The sequence below is a fragment of the Homalodisca vitripennis genome, chromosome 5 (genome assembly GCF_021130785.1).
Source record: "Homalodisca vitripennis isolate AUS2020 chromosome 5, UT_GWSS_2.1, whole genome shotgun sequence".
NCBI classification, from domain to species: Eukaryota; Metazoa; Arthropoda; class Insecta; order Hemiptera; family Cicadellidae; genus Homalodisca; species Homalodisca vitripennis.
Genome location: NC_060211.1, coordinates 145,546,740 through 145,561,748, shown reverse-complemented (window position 1 = coordinate 145,561,748; position 15,009 = coordinate 145,546,740).

The following is a 15,009-nucleotide window of genomic DNA, read 5'->3' as shown; positions in this document are numbered from 1 at the left end:
TAAGTTACAAATTAAATTTGACAGTTTTTTCTATATGTTAGGACAAAGAGCTGGCAATTTAAGTTGACAAGAGATCCTATTAAAATCGATGTGGATATACTTCCTGGCCACATTCCAGAAGAAATCCACATAAAATTAGTTAAGTAGCTGCAAAGTTGTTAGTATAATGTTCAACCACATACCTCCGAGAGTCGGATTTTTAACAGTGGTTTATCTGAAAATCTAGTATAAGACTGGAATTAGGAAGTTGCCTGTGATGTGCTTTGGTACAGTTACGATCCGATATTTACAAATGGTAAAAAAAAAACAAATAATAATAACCTTTTTACAAAATTACAAAGTGAGTAATGGAATAGCGTTATTAACTACCTTTTTAAAATTTAGTACAAAATATTTTATTACTTCTGTAGTTATTGATTTCATTAAAAATATAGCTGCAGTAGGTGTAAGCAAATACTTTATATTCAAAAAGACAATTGATATACGAGTAAATAAGCGTTTTTCATCATATGAATCACATATTTCGTTTTAAAACGCGCAATTCTAACGTATCCTTAACCTACAAATCCAACTGTTACTACTTAAGTTGACCATATAAGGTGATTATAGTGGAGGGGAAGCGTAACCAAATGTGCACTAAGTAAACGTGTACAGAGCCTGGAAGGTTGATCCATCTATTGAACTATACAATTCGTTTATGAAATTATTAACTAAAACGTGCTTGGTAAATGACCCATTACGGTACGTTAATTAGTATTTGGATAGAGGGAGAACAATAAATACAAGATTGCATTAGAAGACTCGAAAAACTTTAGCACAATTAAATAATACAGAAACAACGCTACGTTTCCCCTAATATAATGAACAAAACTAGACATGTGTAGATTTTTGTTTTTTTATGGATTGTATGGAATTTATGGATTTGTAAATACACTACCCTTAACTATTTATATAAAGATTTGTTTTACAGTAAATGAGCATAATAACGTTTTCACCATAACAACAGTAAAATGTAAAACAATATTTGATTTGATTTTGTCATTAAATAATCAATTTATTTCATGAGCTTTAGAGGGTCAGTCTGTAAAATAAACTCTCAAAATATAAGATGATATCGAAAGAGAGAGCATACACAAAACAAACCCTACGAGTCAAAATAAGTTAGAAGCAGATGTTCGTGAGCCAAGTCCCAGGAGAAAACTGTCCTTAGCCGTTAAATATAGGTTATGACGCCCCACATTACCTCTTTCATTCACTAACAGTTTCTTCTTATCGACACACTACATATTTTTGGCAATTCCAGATAACAAATTATATACAGGGCGTGTCTAATTCTCTTTGCAGAACTAATATTTGTTATACCATATAAATTCTACCATAATATTAAAACTTTTATTAACTTGTAGCGATCAAAAAATACTATAATAATAATAAATAATTTTCTGCAATGATAGTCACTGTTTGTTTCTATTTCCTCACGACGTTTTAAGTGGCAAAAAACTAAGCTTTGAATGCAGTATATACGTAATCAAAGTTACCATCTCTCAAGATATTGAATTCGTTGAAGTTTAAAAATGTATTGAAGTTACAATAACTTTGATTGGATAACAGACAAGTCAAGGATAAAACTTTATTAAAAATAGAGCGAATATTCGTTGCGTAGTCTTGACTAATTACTTTAATTTTAAATTTTAATGATAGCTTTGTGACGGGCACAATTGTGCTATAAGTAGGAAGTCAAAGTGTATCTCTTAATTACCTTACTAAATGAAATAATGTACACTAATTTTTACAAAATGTTAAGCAAATCATCCTTAGAAGTTCTATATTTTTCCCTTACGAGAATGTTTACTTATATGAGTATCAATAAGCAATATTGCATAATAAAATGGTTTACAAGAAACTAGGTGACAGTTTTTATCACACAACATTTGCAATGTACAATCCATTAAAGTGGAAAACAGTCACGGCCATAGAGCTCTTGAACTAGGCAACTTCTTCTAAAGGCAATAAACTTAATTTAATTGCCCCATTAACTAAGTTATGCTTCAGATTTGCTCAGTAACAGCACATAGATGTTCTCTACAAATTGCCAAGTCGTGAACTACAGAGTTCCTCTACTGAGTAAACGACATCGTAATCGTTATGACGTACATTATAAAAGTCTGGCCATGTGGTAACTATAGTGTAAAGGCATTCGTACTTCACCAAGATTGTATCATTTAGTAATCTCCTTATGTAATGTAATCGTTTAACAAGTTTTATGAACCTAATAGGCAATAAATTGAGTCTTAGAGGACAAAATTTGGCGAAAATTAGTTAAAACGTGATATCTACATTATTTATGACTGATTTTATGATTTAGTTATGAAAATGTTTTAATTAAATTTTACAACTAATATTATTTTTAAAACGTTTTAAAAATAATATTTTACGGTTGTAAGCTTTAAGAATTTTAACATTAACCGTCTTGAAACGTTAAATTATAACAAATTTTTATTTTGGTCTCTTGATTTGAGACTGTTAGAAAATAACTGTACAGAAATTGAGTTTTGTCATCTTTACTAGTTTCTAAAATAACAAAAAAATGTCAAAAACACATAAATACAGACAAACCGTAATCACTTCTCACCGTAACCACTTCTCATTGATTGTATTACATTTTTTGATACTATGAAAAATTTCCAAAAGTATCGTCGTTATCTCACACATGTTTGAAGACGAGTAAGCACAATTATTTATTTCATGCTTCTGAGTCCACATGTACGACTATCTGGAGAAAGCTCATTAGTTTGTAGACTGCAATACTTTTGCTTTGTAAGTTAATGCTTTTTTAATGTGTTTCAATGAAGCTGTTGTGTTTATTTCAACCTTTTTTATTTATATAAAGTGTTTTTCTAACCCAAACTCTTAATATTTAATTTATAAACTCTAATCCCCAACTTTAATAAAAAGTTACACGGATTATAGTAACAAACTATTTCCGTATCTTAAAACTGTAACTGTAAGTTTTTCTCTCTATTTTTTCCTTCTCTATTTTATGATTCACATACTTTCATATGCAAACAGAACTGGAAACGTATATATTATGTCATCAAAACAAGACAGAACATAATATATGGTATATAAACGTAGAAAATAAATTTATCAATCAGGCTTTTTCATACAAGCATTTCTAAATGTCGCTTGGTTTGTCGTATATACCCTAGATATACATACATACATACCTTATTACGTTCAGAATGTGATTAAAAAGACACTATATGACTTGAAATAATTTGTAATAGACAGTTTATAAATTTTAACTGATTATTAAAATGTAATCCGAGCAAAAAGTTTTTATTTTCCACACTTAAACTGTTATGTTTTCCACGCTCGTAAACATAAACTGTCTGTTGAAACTAGACGCAAGTTACTCTTTAATCAAGCTCAAAGTTTTTATGTGGTGGCTGTTTGCTAAATATACTTCAATTTCAAAGATACTTCAGTGGTAATTTTTTAATAATATTCACATACTTTAGCTATTCGCTGAGAAACTCAATATGGATTGTATCTTGTCACGGTAATTGTTCAATTACTTAGTTACTTATTATTTAATGTGGTGCCATTGGATTTTTAACAAACTTAGTTTTAAAATTTTAATCTTGCAATTACTTAGTAAAACTGCTGGTTTTTTATAAAAACAGTTTAATAGCAACCTTTTTTAATATCGAAGAGAATACTATTATAATCTTTGGATGAATATTCTTCATATAATTAATATTTTGACCTGAAACAAGTAAAATTTTATTTTATAGTTTCTAATACATAATTATTTTGTAAATAAATGTACAAACAGTCATTAAACTAAGCGAAAAATACCTCTGTTCATATTGTGAAACGTGTTTGTCTTGACCTGAGCATTAACGTCATATAAAATTGCCATTAGAGTTAAGGGACGACATGTTTAGATATGTCTTGTATGTTTCTATGTCTGACAATACTAAATATGATATCTTCATCCTGGGTTTGGCTTTATCAAAAAGGTTCTACTCGTGATTCCTATTATATGTAACGTTAGATAAAAATCCAACGAAACTCCACGTTGTAAAGCATAACACGGTTCTTAAAAAAATTCGAAAAGTAAAAAAAAACTAAAGTAAGTAAGTAAGTAGTTAAATTAGGTCATTTTAAGACCTACTTTCACTTAGTGAACATGAAAAATGTATCACAAAAAACACCAATAGTACTGCATCTCAAACTCACAGCGAGCATCGATTAGGAGAGGTTATAGTAAACGATTGGTCTGTAAAATGTTTGTCAGTGATTCCTCGTCATAATCCATCCGATTAACTCTCAACATTTTATCTTTCATTGTAATGTCAAATTCCGTTCGTATAGGCTACTCGCATACTGTCTAAACCCATGCAGCACATTACTTTATCAACACGCTTGCAATGGTGAACTGGTTCTTTGTTTCAACATGACATTATTTTTTGACATGTTAATCTTTAGTACTGTGACATTATCAGGACTAACATTTATACTTTCACAAGTCATTTACGCCTACCTTCTGAATGCTAAGCCAAAGTAATTTGAAACTACCATACGAGCATTGACTTGTATAGGTCGAAGTTTAGCTGGCCGAAAATGGTTTGACAACATATAAAATACGATAACAGTCTTCTTAATTTTGTCTGGATCGATTTTTTATCTGTAACAAACTTTGATACTTTTAGTTATTCTGTTCATATCACAAATAACAAACTCTACGAAAGTATTTTAGACGACTTTCGTATATTTTAATTTTAATATTTGATATATAGTTTTAATTTTTATATTTTATATTTTTTAATTTTTATATTTTATATTTTTTTATTTTATATTTTTTAATATTTTTAAATTTTTAGAGTACAATATATTTTAATATCAAACAGAAATATAGTTCATTTATAGAATAATTACAATGTGTTCAGCCCAGGGACATTCAACTCAAAAGAGTATCGTATCGAAGTTCTGCATATCATTGTTATGTAATATTTGTATATATATATAAGTTCTACGCTAACCTCGCGTTAACCTACAAGTGATATCTTACAAAATATAAACCAACGTATTCTAGATACGTGAAATATTCATTTAAGTTAATAATGTAGGACCTTAACTAAATATGTACTAAAATATAAAAAAATCAAAATATAGAAAATAAAGAAAGAACGAAAACAATAATACTGTACAGAGCATTTAATGGGATTTGATTTTAGACTAAAACGATTTGTGCACCCGACTATCGCAACAAATCTGCTTCAACTTTTATTTTTTTTAATTGGTAAAACCTCTACTTTGTTTATTGTATGGTTTTATTATTGTTTCTTGTACCACGTTAAACTCATGCAGTTCCTCGACACTCATAAAAGCACAGAAGAATAGTTTTAGTACTATGATACTAGTTTTTCACAAAAATGTATAAGTGTATAAGTCATTGAACTTTAGACAACAAGTAACCGGAAAATTATATAGCTCATAAAACGTTAGAAATGGTCTTAAACATGTTTTTAGCAACAAAAACTTTTGAGAGTTTTGGGGGGGGGGGGGGTGGGGGGGGGGGGGGGTGGGGGGGGGGGGGGGTGGGGGGGGGGGGGGGTGGGGGGGGGGGGGGGTGGGGGGGGGGGGGGGTGGGGGATATATATATATATTATATATTATATATATATATAGCTATATATATATATATTATTGTAATTATAGTGACAAATAGACTGCATATTTTTTTACATCACTCCAAATTAGGGATATTACATTAATGTTCGCCAACAAATAAAATTAAAAGGTTACAACAATTAAGGATTTTTATTAGATTAATTTGAATTGTAAATTTTTAAGTGTCTCTAAACTATAATAGAATATTATGTTTATAAAGGTTGCCGTTTTACATAGTATTGTACTTACCGGGGCCCTAAGTACTAATTATATATTTTCTTATACAAATGCAATCTTACAAATTCAATACATTTGATGAGATATACGGTATTTCAAAAACAAGTATTATTAGAGTTTTACTTTGTGTAATATGAATTTAAAAATAACTGTCACAGTAAGTGTATTTAATTAAAAGTTTTATTAAAAAATGTCCGTATTTCTGTAAAAAAATATTAGACAGTATAATATCATGCAAGTTAGTGGGACAACAAGGAAAATTATTTTTTTAACCAGTCGTCTTGATTTTCATATTTTTTGCATTAATCGCTACGTGTTGTTAAATATAGGACAACATAATTATTAGTTTGTAGATATTAATTTTAGAACAAGTTACATTGTTCACATTTAATTTTAAATTAGGGTTTTAATTCACAATATTTCCAACTTTTATTATTAAATACAGCACGCGTGCTCTAAACTATTAATAATGGTCCATAGTATTGATATTTCCTGCATTAATTATAAAAATCGTAAGATTATCAATTGTGAGAACAAATTTACAGGCTATAAGCAGTATTAAATCGTTCAAAATTATTTCCAGCTTTAAAAGATAAATTATATCTTCTCACTGAGTTTTTAATTAACTGTCAAGTAAAAACAGAATTTAATTAATTCACACAAAACCTGTCCAACATTGTTTAGATAATCAGATATATATTTAATCTGGTCTCTGGAAGAATTAAACTCCGTAATTTATTCGTTCCGCAATAGCGTTTTGAACATATAAATCACATATCAGATACAATTCATCCCGCTGAAATATTTTTATATACTTGTTTTGGGTAATGTTAGTTGAGCTTATTTATGATGGGTGGAGATAATTTACTTTTCTATTAGTTATAAGATTTGAACAAAACGAATAATCGCTGTATTTCTTATAAAGCTAAATATGAAAATGTATTTTGCACTTTAACGATATTGAAGTGCTCATGTCATTGTTTTGTGTCATAAGATTAATTGCATTTTTACCTTGCAATGAGCTTCTATTTTTAAAGAATTTGACATATTTTACCGTCTTTTACATATGCATACCGTGAAAACATACAAACATACACAGTGTAAGAGTAAATAAAGTTTCGTCAAATCAGCATGTTTCGAGTCCCTTAGCGAGAAAATCGGTCCTCTGTGAATTCACGCCCTCTCTATAGTCCGCAGCGTGGTTTTTTTCCTTTCATATCGGTGAGAATCACCACGTCCAAGAAATCTCAAATTCTAAATTTCACCGAAATTTTTAGCACGATCAATTACACACACACACACACACACACACACACACACTCACACACACACACACACACACACAACACACACACACACACACACACACACACACACACACCACACACACACACACACACACACACACACACACACACACACACACACACACACACACACACACACACACACACACACACACACACACACACACACACACACACACTACACACACACACACACACACACACACACACACACACACACACACACACACACACACACACACACACACACACCACACACACACACACACACACACACACACACACACACACACACACACACACACACATATATATATAAAACTTTATAAAATTTTATTTGGATTTAGCTTGAACATCAGTTACATGCAAGCTCGTATATTTTCCTGTGTTACCCATTCGATTTAAATATTACCAAACAAGTTCAATATCACCATTTCCCATTCTGAAACAGTTTTCTGCCCTCTCTTAATCTGCGTGTCTTATACAATGGACTCTAATTTTGACTCTGTAAGTTTTCCATTCCCACTTGCAGTAAATCACCCATTCAGCATTGATATGGTCAATAATATTTATTTAGTTTCAATCTGTCAGTACAGAATAATTGATGCATGGATTTCTAATTATGAGTTTTACTAAATCGTGTAAAAAATTTCTACTATCGTGAAAATGAAATACAATAAGGAAAAGATGTGGGTAACAATTTTACTTAAGAAGTTAATCTGAAATTAAGTGTCATATTTTCATATCCACCTTATAAATTTTGGCAGTTTTAATATTACAGTTGGTTAGAAAGCTGTATACAGTGAAGAAATTAATACCGAGCAATAATCTATGAATTTGAGGAAATATATCTTAAGACATGATAACTACAGGAGGAGAAAGATATTTACAAATAACTCTTGAATGTGAAGTGTTCAACATACATTTATAAAAATTTACTGCAGTATCCGGCTATTATGAAACAATATAAAAATAAATACATACACATAATATACATACATACAAAACATATTATGTTTTTAAAGTATAGTTTAATATACTACAAGACATGAGATAATGTTTAAATTTGTTCATTTTTTAAGACCACATGTCAATATTTTACCATCCAAGGGCAGCAATGTTACGCTTCAGAGAAAGAGTTTCGAAATACGAGACATTTATCACTATCAGAAAGTTTTACCGCAGAATATCCAGACAGGCAGCCACAGCGCCGCGACTCCCCCCAGAAATCCCGTGGGAACCACATATCTCCCGGTCCCCAGGCGTGCGTATCTGCTAACGTATCAGAGCTACATTTTGGCCACACCAAGTTTTTAGTTTACTTTTACGTCTATTACATATTTCAATCACAACGTATTGTTTTATTGTAAGTAAATGCATCACACCAATAATTACATATTCATTATGTGCATTAAATTTTATGTATGAGGGTGATAAAATCTTTTTTAAAATATCTTTCATATTATGAAAATTATTTTCTTACATGTTGAAATTACTTAACATTTTTTACAAAATATAACTGAGTTTTTAAAGTGCCACGATAGCTTTAACCTTGAAACAATTTATTAGGGTGACAGGGAAAACAGGATTCCTGACCTTTGGCCTCGTTACAAAAAGTATAAATAAAAGTTTCAATGATTTGAATCAATCCTATTCGTCAGGGGTAGGACACCAATATAAAAAAAATTCTTATCCCATTTAAATAAACCACAATCGACAAAATCAGTAAACACACCATAACACTATGGTCTAGGACCAAAATATAGGGCTTACCTTTACCCCTCCCTCCTCCTGACAATTGCCTTCCTCTCCCATTGTTTCGAATGACACAACGCGGTGCCAAAAATAAGAGCCGACATCGTACGACATCCGTGGTTGGTATGAAGTGTGATTGTGTTTCTCGTACTGGGTGTCTTGTGCTCTGGATTTGCATACTGTGCAGTGACAACGCCGGACTGGACTCCAACCAGCATTTTAATATTGTTTGAACTCTTCTCCTCCCCTTCTTTATTTCTTTCTGGTCTTTATTTTTGTATGTATTAAAATACCTCTCCCACTTGGCGAAGACGAAGACGATAGATTCCATTTCCCGAAACGTTGTTTTTATACCTTATGTTACCATATAACGATGTGAAAATGTCTGAAATCCTGTTATCCTGTCAAATTTTCCATTGTAAATAACAAACTTTGAAAAAATAATATTACGTTAATTACAAAAGTTACATCAATTTACTTCAAACTAGTTAAATAACTATGGAAATTATGGTTAACTAGCCATAAGATTAAGGTAAACAATCATACTAACGTTGATAAGATACTCCGTGGCAAGTCATAATGTGTTGAAAGACCGTTTTACTGACAGCTTAAATAGGCCTGCTTCAAGATCTTTGGAAATGTTATGTAAAGGTTTTCTTATTCTAGGAGGTTTTGGGAGATTCCAGTCTCTAGAACCTCCCGCAACCTGCGACATTCGGTTTCTGCTAGTTCCCGGATATTTAAGAGCTATCGCCTGATAGGAGCTACCTGCCTCTAGATCTTTCTGGACTGAAAGAATTTCCTGGCCTCCTGAAACTCACGGCTTTTTGGTGCTGTCGGCCCATGAGAGTCATAGTGTCCTCGTCCTTCTTGAAGCAATCCGGTCTCCAGGAACTTATTGACGATCACGGTTTCTGGTATATCTACTGTTGTAGTAAAATAGTGCAGCTTAAATTGACACAAAACAAAACTCTTGTTTTTCATTTATTCTAGTACAAACTAAAGAGTTAAAGTCTTAAATCTCTAGAAAGTCCTAGAATTGTTGTAAAGAAATAATTCCATTCCTATGTCCTTACCCCCCGCCTCCCCTTTCAGGTCTAAAAGTACTAATAAACATTTCTTTAGTTAACAATCGGCCTATACAGTTTATATATATATTATATATATATATATATATATATATATATATATATATTATTATATATACTAATCACTGTGTTGAATAGAAGAAAAGAAAAGAACTATTTTTCACTTCTATATTTTCTATATATATAAAAGTAGATATGAATATGAGGGTTCTAGCGCACTTTTTGGAGTAAACAGAAAACCAACGGAAAATACTGTTTAAAGGACAATAAACGAATCTGTAACTCACGAATGGAAAATAACCGAATCTATAGCTGTTTTACTGTTTAATGTTTGCTTCTACATTTATAAGCTGTTTTAATGAAAAAATCCAGAAATCTCAATGAAAAATCTATAAACGGAAATAATGAAATTTTGCTAACATTCGCTCAACAGAAAATAAGACGATTTTTACTGAATTTCTTTAATATCGTTCTTAATCACATCATAGGCTAAAAATTTCTCAGAAACCACAACCACATAACAAATCGCGTTTGTAACAGCATTTTGAAAAATCCATATTGATAATTATATCGTTCTTTGAACTAGAAATATTTGTCAAACTCTTTGTTGTCATCCAATGACATAACAATGGGTCTATTTGCTATAAATTCTTTGGGGTTGGTAATACATTTCCATATTTTTGTAGTAAACTTTCTTAAAATCTTGATACATCTGATACATGATTCTGAAAAGACCACCGGAAATGTTTAAATTTTGTAATTCATCTGGATAATAAGAACCATTCAATTTTACTCTGATATTTTTTACATTCAAACTATCAAACTTTGAAGGATTTTTTTCTTGATTATTCTGTCTATCTGTTTGAAAACCAATGATAACGAACTTGGGATTGAAGATATTTTCTATAAATATTTGTGATATCGAACGAATAAGTTGTTGTTCCGGAAATACCTTTTTGCTCAATACATTGCCAATCTAGAAAATTTAAACGTGATGTTTTGAGATTTTATAATTTCATCAATCAACTGAATTTTTACTCGTGGTTTTGTAATCAATCATCGGAACTCTAATGAAAAACTCGTTAATTGTAATTTTGCCATCAACAGGCATAACATTTCCAGTTGCAGTCTTCAGAATCACATCATCGTCTTCAGCTCTTATGAAACTAATGTAAAAATCCACCTTTATAGATTGGAAAAATTTACATTTTCAAAGAATCCTAAGCCGAAATGTGCTAAATCACCGACCGCTTCAAATTGTCCAAATTTAAAAGTTGATTCAAAACTGTTTGAAAATACATCACTTTTGGAATAACAAATAGTTCCTTTAATTGTGCTTAATTGGCCACAGTTTTCGACTTCTTCTATCAATTTATTGTGTTTTCTTACTTCAACTCTTAGAAAATAAAAACGGTATAAAATTATCGATTAATCTAACATTATCAGTTCCAAGATATGCTTGACCATCTTGTTTTGTTAAAGTTCCAGAAATATAAAACTGGAAGTTAGACGAGCAAAAATTATCTCCAAAATCAATATTTAAACTCAGTTCTTTTATTCGGTTCATTCAAATGTTGTTTACTAATTGGATAGAAATTTTTAAAACTCCGCCCTTTCAATATCACCTGAATACTTTTTGTAGTCCACCATTTAATAAGAGAAAATTTAGAAATTTTAAACATCATGTATAAGTCGATAAGAAAAGATTTTAGTCATTTTTTTAATGATCTACTTCGTCATATTCAGGATTTCTGTTCCTTAAATTTTGCGATCTCGGTCACATATTTCAATAAAATCTGCACAGGATAGTAACCGCTATCTATAATATTATTCCAATCAACTGTATCTTTATTTTCATCCAAAAACTTTATACTCAAGTGTTGATAGAAGGCAAAGAACAGACATATGATCTTTTAATTGATAATGTATATTTTCTTGAATGAACTCTGGGGACAGATTTTGATATTTTGCAATGTTATACCAATTTAAACTTATTAATGTACAATCGCATCATATCTTCGGATAATTCATATTTTTGAGAAATATCATCCCAATGTTCTTTTTTCAAATCTCTTTCGTGTTGCATTATAAAAAGATCGAAAGCACTGTAATGTCCCGCCATCTCTATTTATTAAGAAAAAATTTCAAGTTTTTATAAATTGGCTCTTTTTAGTGTTACATTCAGCACATTTTCCAGAAACTCTTTTAACTCCATTGATAATTTGCATAGTATTTTATATCATTTGTTGCAGTTTTTTCTTTACATCTCACACAATATATGAGCCGCCATTTATTTAGGGAAAATTAGTCATCTTAGCCGCCTAATCTATTAAATCTGTTATCAATATTTTCCAAAATTATATTAAGATTTTCCTCGAACTTATTAATTTTTTCTTCTAATTTTTGAAATTTGACAGCATTAGAAATCATTGTATTCAACAAATTTATGACCAATATTCTCAAAAGTTTTCGTAGCATCTAAACTAAACTTATCAAAAGGACTGTTTAAAATTAGTAAGTTTTTCATTAATTTCACCATCATCGTCTACTGATCTTCTATTTCTGGCTTCTAACTTGTCATAGACTTCTGTTGTAAAATCTTTAACATGCTGTTTATGATTCTCATAATTTTGTTTTTAGTTCATTAAACATTTTAATAGGATCTTCTAATTGAATCATTACAACAAACATCAAATGGATTAATTCCTTTACTAACACTGCTAATTCTTTTTCCTTTAAAATCTAAGGCATTTTTTAACATTCGGATCATGTAAATCAACAATATCGATGTTTTTCTGATATAATTTAAGAGGTTTTAAAATTTGTTCTTTAACAACAACATCATGTTTGTCAATACCAGGTCGAACACCGACAATTCTTTTCTTATTAGCCAAACTAACATAATTCTTTTCAACTTTGATCGCTTCAGTAATTTTATCAGCTTTTTTCGATATGAGACATTAAATTGGTAAATATTTTTTTTTGCACCATCTTCAAATTCTTTTTTCAATGTTTTTATTTTATCAGCAACTTCATTTGAACTCATGAAATTTGCACGTTTGTTATCATATTCTGCTTTAAAATCTTCAATCTCGACAGCAAACATATCTGAATCTGGAAGGTTTTGTAATAAATTTTCTAACTTCTTATCAAACTCATTTCTCAAACTATCAAAATTGAAACTATTATCTACATTTTGAATAATTTGTGTACCAAATACGTCAAAAATATTTTGTGAATCCATATTTATTAAGCAATAATTTGTTAACAACTTCTTTAAAATCTTTACCATTACTCAGTTCATTCAAAACAAAAACACATAAATGACCACAAAATTGGGGGATCTTTATAGTCTTGAATCTGAGAGTCATTGTAGTAGACGCTTGATTTTTTCAAATATTTAATCAATTCTATAGGTGGTTTTGTCCTCAATTCTTCCATACGAATCAAAAATAACATGCATTCTTATCATTTTTATAATAACAAATCCAATGCGTTCCACTTCCCATAATCGAGTCTAAATTCACAATTCCACATTCGAATTTCTTAACTTTTTCGGGTAATGTATCTCTCATGAAAATTCCTCTAAAATGTTTAATATTTTTGCAGAATTTCTTTCCAATTCCCCGAATGTTAATGGTTTAAATTTTTTTTTCAATGTTTGATTTCACGTAATTCAAAGTTTTTTCATCTAATCCAGATCCTGTAACATCTTCCAACTCTTTATCTAACCAATTTAAAATGTTTCGAACAATAGGAATCACATCTTTTTTATAACGATTGGAGCAGCTTTACGAAACATAAGGAACAACATTTTTAACAACTGGAATATTTTCTCCAAAATCTAATAAATCTTTCAAAAGTCCACCATTTTTAAGTTCTTTCAACTGATTATAAGAAAAATTCTATTCTGGTTCCTTTATTGTTTTTCTTATGTTTTTCGAGTTTATTGTATTGTCTATTTGTTAAAAAATATCTTATCTTCGCCATTTTTTAGTTGATCTATTTTAAATTGAATACTAACGGGTATTTTCTTCTTAAAAGCGGATTTTATTTTTTCTTTCTGATTTTTTGCTGAAGTTTACGTTCACCTCCATTTATATAGTTAAAATTTCAAGTTCTCTTCGATTCCCATTCCTAGTTTTCTCTTCAAAAACATTTGCTCCAGCTGTTGGAAGCGCAACAAATCTTTCACCTAAACTAGCATCTTTTGATAAAAAATCTATCCATTGCCTTTATCTTGCCAAAACTTTATCTGCGATATGTCTGGAATTTGTGTCTCTATGTTTTGCATAAAAAATATCGTGTTCCATAGCAGCTTGATCTAATTTATTTATACCAGGATCTCCTCTTTTTAGTCTTTTTTCGAGTTTTGTGCCAGGCCCCAGATACTGATAAGTTGGTACGTGTAATTCAAAAGGTAAATTGTTGATAAAATCATTCAAAAGTCCACTACCCTCAATCATAGATGAACTTATTGCCTGGCAAAACTCGTTTTAAATATTTTAATTCCATCAGGTTTTTCAATCATTTTCATCAAGTTTTGTTCGAAATAAAATCTTTAATCGCTTTCTTTTCGTTCAAAAAATGGTTGTTTCCAGCCTTTTCTTGAGCATAAATATAATTAATAATTCCATCGAGTTTTGTCAAATCGTCGATATATCTGTATTCAATCTTATTATCACTGTATTTTCTCACACCTGATCCTTCGATTCTTTTTTCCCAAATTGGTTTAATCAAATTGAGATATTTTTTACCTTTACTTGACTTTGGTTTCTTAGTTGATGGATCATTATTTTTTGTAAATTGAATCAGATTTCCATAAAATTTCAGTATACTTTTTCAAGTCTTCTTCAGAATATAAACCGTCTTTTGGGAACATCAGTGCCTGTTAATAATCTCCATAAACCTTGAGTTCCTTTATATGTTTTTTCATTAATAAT